At 37.5% G+C, this 6,000-nt stretch overlaps 1 protein-coding gene and 1 long non-coding RNA gene across 3 annotated transcripts in view; both read right to left on the reverse strand.

Annotated features, from left to right (window-relative positions):
- The window catches only part of sptbn1 (spectrin, beta, non-erythrocytic 1), a 390,719-nt gene that overhangs the window by 159,923 nt on the left and 224,796 nt on the right, over window positions 1-6,000 (reverse strand). The window lies entirely within an intron of this gene.
- On the reverse strand, window positions 1,341-3,570 carry LOC125484106. The gene is made up of 2 exons (XR_007262963.1): window positions 3,272-3,570; window positions 1,341-1,807 (listed from the first exon to the last, which is right to left on the reverse strand). It is a non-coding gene; the product is annotated as an uncharacterized LOC125484106 (long non-coding RNA).

A 6,000-nucleotide genomic window follows, 5' to 3' on the forward strand; every position in this document is an offset into this window, starting at 1 on the left:
CCCAGGATCACGGTTAAGGCCGTCCTCATGGGTATTGAACTTGGTTATCAGTTTCTGTTCAGTGATTCTGCGTTGTTGTGTATTTCAAAGGCTGCCTTAGAGAATGCTTAACCGAAGATTGGACAATGAATGTCCTTGACCATTAAAGTGTTCCTTGAGTGGGAGGGAACATTCCTGTTGGGCGATTGTTGCACAGCGTCCATTCATCCATTGTCATAGTGTCTGCATGGTGTTGCCAATATACGATGCCTTGGGGCATCTTTGCCTGCAGCCTATGAGATAGACAAAATTGGCTGAGTCATATGAGTATCTGCTGTGTACGCGGTGGGTGGTGTTCCATGTTGATGATCTGACGTGTCTTGCAGAGGTTGCCGAGGCAGTGTCGTGTGGTGTTGTGGTCAATGTCGTCCTGAAGACCGGGTAGTTTGCTTTGAAGGATCTTCGGGTGACCGTCCTCCAAGGCAGCCGTTGAAATATAATGCAGAATCACTGAGCAGAAACTGATAGCCAAGTTCCATACATGAAGACGGCCTCAGCTGTGATCTTGAGTTCTCGTTGCACCACATGTGACCCCACCACACTGTTCTGCATCTGTAAAATCTTACTGACTGTCCTGTTTTGACACCATCACCTTGATAAATTGTTATGATCTCTCTACCTTAATTAGTTTGTACAGTTTTGGATTACTTATTACTTTGGGTAGACCCTCGGCATGCGACTCTTCTCCCTATTATGTTATTCCAGTCATTTGGTTTGTCTCCAACACCACCTTATTTTAAATTTTTTTACAATTATCTCCCAGCCTCATTTAATCAAACTATAGGTCATCCCTTCACTTGTTACTCAACTGTTGACACTTTACTCACACTCTCTGACAGTCTTGATCACCTGCAGAGACCTATTGTTCGGCCTGTCAACACTCTACTCACATCACTTGTATGATCTTTTCATCTCTCTGCCTATAAATGTTGCGCCTGTGTGCTTCTCTCTCACTTCACCTGATGAAGGGGCAACGCTCCGAAAACTTGTGATTTCAAATAAACCTGTTGGACTATAACCTGGTGTCATCTGACTTCAAATCTTGTCCACCCCAGTCCAACACTGGCACCTCCACATCATTAGTTTTGACATTTATAATTTACACACATTAGGAAGAGATCTTTAGTGCTGATATTGACACTAACTTTCTCATCCATTTCTACTGAAGTCATGTGGCACATCCTGTATAAGATATGTGGCTTGAACGTCAAGAGCAAGGTGTTTATGAGGATGGACTCATGGTTTTGTACAAAAATACGCTAACAGGACAGAAGAATTCCTGGAGTTAATCAGAAACAAAATTTTAAAAATATTTTGCCTCTATTTATTTGTGAGATGTTGGCATTTTATTGCAAATGAGTGGCTTACTGGACTACTTCAGATCCTGTTAAGAATCAACCATATTGGGTGTGAGAAACTAGAATCACATAAAGACCAGCAGACATAGTTAATTCTCTAAAGGTCATTACTGAATCATTTGGATTTTTATGACAATCCTAAACCTTCAAAGTCAATTTTACTGATACCAGTTTTTAACATTTCAAAATGTTTAACATTGACTCAAATTCTCTAGATGCCATGATGGGACTTCAATTTTCTTAGTTCAGTAACAGATCCACTACTTTCTTGGTCAGTTTGTTCTCTTTGACAATTATGAACTTGCAGAAGTGTGCATCATTCATGGATCTTGAAATTCAACATGAAAAACATCATTGGATGTTCAAAAACATACATCCAATCTGGAAATATGTAGCAGGTCTGGCAGCATCTATGGAAAAAGAAAGAGAAACATGTCAGGTCGTCAAGGTCATTAGAATAGCATAATAAAGAGATATTGACTCACTTGAAGCATTTGAAAGAAAAAATGTATTGATTCATGCAAAGATTATGAGAAAACTGAAGGTGGTGAATGAAAGTTATGAAACACATTGGATCGAGATAATAATTGAACATCATAAATGATTTTTGCTTGCTGCTACATTCTTAGGTTTTTCCAGGTTGCTCAAGTACTTAGATTTGATTATCAGTTTTCTCTACAGTTTACAATTTGTTCTCTAAGCCTTTAGTTCACAATTGCTATTACAAGTATCATATTTATTATCTCTGCTTGATTCTGTGACTTTTTAGTGTATGATCATGTAAAATAAAGTTGTGGACCTTCTAACTTATCCTAATTTCTTTATATTTTTCCACGTAAGTACAGTATATTGTCCCACGACTTCCTTTCACACAATATGTTGCATCAAACAAAACAAAGGAAAAGTTCATAACAAAGCAAAATTCCCAGAACATAAGCAAAATAACACAGACAGAGGTCTTTAATAAATATAAAGAAAGGGAATACTCAACAGGTCTGGCAGCATATGTTTGGAAAGAAATAAAGTTTACATTGAAAGTCAATCAGTTCTGATGAAAAATTATCAACCTGAAATGTTGATTCTTTCTTTCTTCACAGATGCTGTTTGACCTGCTACTTCCAGCATTCTGAAGAAGGGTCACTGGACCTGAAACGGCAAGTCTCCACAGATGCTGCCAGACCTACTGAGTTTTCCCAGCAATTTCTGTTTTTGTTTCTGATTTTCAGCTACATTCTCCTATTATCTTTATTTCATTCAAACCTCCCACACTTTGTTACATTTGTTTATTCTCATAATGTATCCTACCCAATCCAAATTCTGGACCATCTAGTTTGTGATTGAAAACAAAAAGTACTGAAAATCACAGCAGTTCAGGCAGCATCCATGGAGAGAGGGCAACTAATATTCTGAATCTAGACGACTCTTCATCAGTCATCAGTTTGTGATTGGGCTGGCAAGAAGTCTTTTAGATGCAAACCGGATTTCAAAGACCCTCTTTGAAAATAAAAACAAGTTTTTCTTTATCTATCATATTTTTATCCGTGGAATGAGAGCATAGCTGGCAAAAATCCTATTGATCCCATCATAAAGTAGTGCTGAACTGCCAATTTGATGTGATACAATCACTAGGAATTGCTACATTCACGGTACTGTAACAGGGAGTTTCAGTTTCAAGGCAGCTTGGTGTGTGACTTCCAGAGGAATTTGCAGGTGGTCTAGTTTGACCAGAATTTGGACAAGGTATGATACGTTATGAGGATAAAAAAACTGTGACAAAGTGTGGGAGGTTTGAATGAAATAAAAATGATAGGAGGATGCAACTAGTTAAGCAACATTTGCGAACCAAATTGATTGTTTATAATTCTGGACTGTACCTTCAGAACATCTTCTGCTTTTACCCTTCTAGGTGGCAGAGGTCACTGGTTTGGAGTCTGGGTGAGTTGTTTTCTGTTCGTGAGCAAACTGTTTCATATAATGTTTTCAAACACCATCTGTTCATTTCTACCACCAGCAAATATCAGAACTCAAATCATTAACCCACTCCTTATTACGCGCCCATATACTGATGCCCAGCGTTGAGATTAGAAAGCGAAATTTCCGCAATTCCCTCGGAATAACAGAAATAGATTTCAGGGACGGTTTGTGCAAACCGTCTCCAAGGTGCGCGCGGGCTGACGCTCGAGCCACGCACTTTGCGCGCAGTTTACGTCGCCCGCCCCATACCCCTCAGACGTCAACGGCCGCCCTGCGCTGTTACTAAGCGTTTCTGCCCACCTGGTAACGAGCGCGCACACCGCTTTTAACCGAACTGAGCCCCGTCCCCTCAGTGTTAGCTGCTTGCTGCTGCATTTAGCTGACATCATTGCGAGTTGATATTGCAATTGCGAAGAGGTACTTTGTGAACGGGAGATTTTGCTTCTGAAATTTTGCTAAACATTTGTTGTCCTTGAAAGCGTTTTTTTTTGGAGCAGTCTTCGAAGCCGTAGAGAAGGACAGCGGATAAGAAATAGGAAGAGAAGGAAATGGCTGATAGAACTGCACCGAAATGCCAGCTGCGGTTAGAGTGGGTTTATGGTTACCGAGGTCACCAGTGCCGGAATAATCTATACTACACGGTTGCTAAGGAGGTGGTCTACTTCGTTGCCGGAGTGGGAATTGTGTACAACACCAGAGAACATACACAGAAATTTTTCCTTGGCCATAACGATGATATTATCAGGTAGTGTATACCATGCGGAATGAAAAGCGATATTTTACAAAATAATAGACCACGCTACACCAATTGTTTTAAAAATGTGATTTATGCTTTCAACATTAAATTGCAGTTATTTTGTACAACATACATAGAGTATCATTCTTGATGTCTGATGTTTACTTTTTAAGATTATTGCAGATGTAATTAATTTTAATCATCAAGTTTCATAATATTTGATTGCCATCTTTATGGATAAAAACAGTAGAGTATTAAATGTGATCCATTATTTTTATTACCTAATAATTTGCAATGTACATGTCTTTTATAAACACATATGTTTAAGTTCGGATTTCATATTTGAGTAATATTTAAATTATTTCAAGTGAAATTCAGATGCATGTTTCCAAGTGTGTTTCCGTTTTACATTGATTTGATAATTTTTGGTACCGTCCTAACTCGGCTGCTGGTTTACGTAACTTGAGTAAAACCATTGTCTGTTTTAATGTTTCCATTGGTATTGAAAAGAGAGATGAGAATAATCTCTTAAGTAAACAATTAATACTGACGCGGAGGCGAACGAAATCGTTTTACTACGCATTCTCCATAGAGACAAAAGCTAAGCCAAATTATTTCGGAGAGAGGTACCGTATTTGACAGCAATAACTGGCCGAATCTATTTTACTATATTTGTCCCGGCGATAATTCCGCTGCTTAATTTGAAACGTGTTCAATTACAACGATGAGGTACGGTGCAGTACGTTAAGAGTCATGTATCGTGATGAATACTGGTCTTGGTTTTATTCCTTTTGTGCTAAGTGGAACAATAAACGATCTTTATCATATATTCCAATGCATCTCACTTGAAATAATTTTTATGACTTTTGAACACTGCCATCTGTTTCCTTTTTTGCATTCATGTATTTTAATAGCCCTGTGAAAGCCTAGCTTATCTTTTTTACATTGCTGTACTTTCACTACAATGCTGCAGTTATCACTGGCAATTCCCTTGATAAAGTGATGTGTAAAATAAATTGCTGATTTTGTTGAGTTTTTGAACTTAAAAGACATCGTTAAAATTGAAAAATGCGTTATAAGAGGATATATGGAAATAATGTGTAAATATCATGTTCTCCATTTTACAGATATTTTTCTATCATCAACTGTAATTTTCTAAGCAATAACCCCAAATGTTTAGCATGCCATTTCTTGAAATTTGTCTTCCACTTCGTTCTCAAGTGAACGTTCTACTGCTAACATAGCATGCTGTTTTTCTTATTGTGCAGCCTCTATTTGAAATTTCTCTGGGACTGTCATGATGTACAAAGTTAACCTCTAACAATTACTTTAAAACATTTAGAAACTCCATGTTATTGTAGTGCACCACATAATTCTCATTCTACCATTGTGACTACTCTTTTGAGTTTGAGTTTTAAAGAAGTTGTTAAGTGGTTAGGAAACATTAATAGCAAAGAAAGTTGCAATAATTGTATTATTATATCAATTCACAACTTTAATGTATCAGCATAATCTTAGCTGTGCAAATATTTGTAAACCTATTATCCTTGCCTGGAATGCCATTTATTGTTTTGTATATCAGCTTACTTCATACTTAGTATGAGGAGTTTTTGCAGCAGTTGGAAAGAATTACTCATGATTATCACCATAGCAGCACCAGCAGCGTTTTGTAATTGTTAGAATGATGCTCACTTCAGTTTAAAGGTGATCCTCATATTTTCAATGTATAAAAACTGGAAGCTTTGTTCCTGACAACACCAGTTGAATCAAAATTCATACATAAATTCCTTTTAAGAGATTGAAAATAGGTCAGGAACAATAGCCCATGTACCAATTGTGATGTTTTATTAACCTTTACTAACAGTTAATTTATTTACAATGTTTGTTCAGCTG

The sequence above is a fragment of the Rhincodon typus genome, chromosome 9, assembly GCF_021869965.1.
Source record: "Rhincodon typus isolate 14 chromosome 9, sRhiTyp1.1, whole genome shotgun sequence".
NCBI lineage: Eukaryota > Metazoa > Chordata > Chondrichthyes > Orectolobiformes > Rhincodontidae > Rhincodon > Rhincodon typus.